This window comes from Dendrobium catenatum, unplaced genomic scaffold (genome assembly GCF_001605985.2).
Source record: "Dendrobium catenatum unplaced genomic scaffold, ASM160598v2 fragScaff_scaffold_58, whole genome shotgun sequence".
NCBI lineage: Eukaryota > Viridiplantae > Streptophyta > Magnoliopsida > Asparagales > Orchidaceae > Dendrobium > Dendrobium catenatum.
In genome coordinates this window covers 1-1,232 of record NW_021318520.1, presented here as the reverse complement: position 1 = coordinate 1,232, position 1,232 = coordinate 1, and positions in this window count along the sequence as shown.

The following is a 1,232-nucleotide window of genomic DNA, read 5'->3' as shown; positions in this document are numbered from 1 at the left end:
ATCCCTCTAGCTACAGTTCCATCGTTCACAGAAGCTCCGATCGACCCAATCAACTCCATGCCAGACTTTCAAATGACAGAGGAACTAAATACTTAATTGAACCACATGGGACATGACTTGAGCTGAACAACATGGAACTAAATACTTAATTGAACCACAGGGAATAGAACTTGTAATCACAGAGAGCTGAACTTTAAATTAACAAATGTACAATCATATTAAAATGCAATGCTAATTAATAATCCTGCTTATCCAAACAAACATCAATGAGCGATGAATGCTACTGCATCCCTCCAATCAATGCTAGCTAGCTTGCAGATGTTTGCAGTAGTCTCCAACGAACACAATGCCAATATGCATGTTGATGTAGCAATTTGCCAATCAGTGTGCATAGGGAGTATAATCGATGAATGCAGCAACTTGCTAACCAATGTGTATGAAGAAATTAGTGGTGAAGACAATTCACCCAACATCCTATAGCAACACACAAACGAACACGTTCACTTGCCTATAAACAACAAAACCTCTTGCAAACATATGTAGTGCAGCACACAATGAATACGAATGCTTCTGGCAATGATGGGAGATTTGTTATATGCACAGTAGTATGCCAACGAGTGATAATCAACAACAAGCAATGAATGCTATGCCACCCTTACAGCCAAAGTATCGAGCAAATGCACTAATCCCCTAAAAGCAAAGGAGGTCACTATGCATTGAATTCAAGCACCTGCGAGCTGCTATAGAAAACTCATCATACATCCAACATGCTACCTACTAGCAAAATGCAGAAGAAATGTAGTGAACTCAAACATCTACGAATTGCACTAAAGATTTACATTCAACGTAGCTCATCCGCATATAATAATAAAAGCCTTGCAATGCATATAGCAGTTCTATCTACAAGTAATGACAATGGATGTATCACAAGAATGGGCTAACCTGCTGAATTTCTTTTTCTAAATTTTACAACAAGCTAACCCAAGAGGGCGAGTCTTACTTATGTTTAGGCCTCGACAGAATTTCTTTTTCTAAATTTTACAACGAGCTAACCCAAGAGGGAAGTCACTCGCACATTCCGCTTCGACGTTTTGAGTTCCCCAAGCATTAGAGTAACTATCATGAATGGGCGAGTCTTACTTATGTTTAGGCCTCGACTCTCGAGGGAGCACGAGTACCCGAGTGTTCTTTGCACATTTATTTTAGATGCATTTATTTTGTTCATGAAGAAC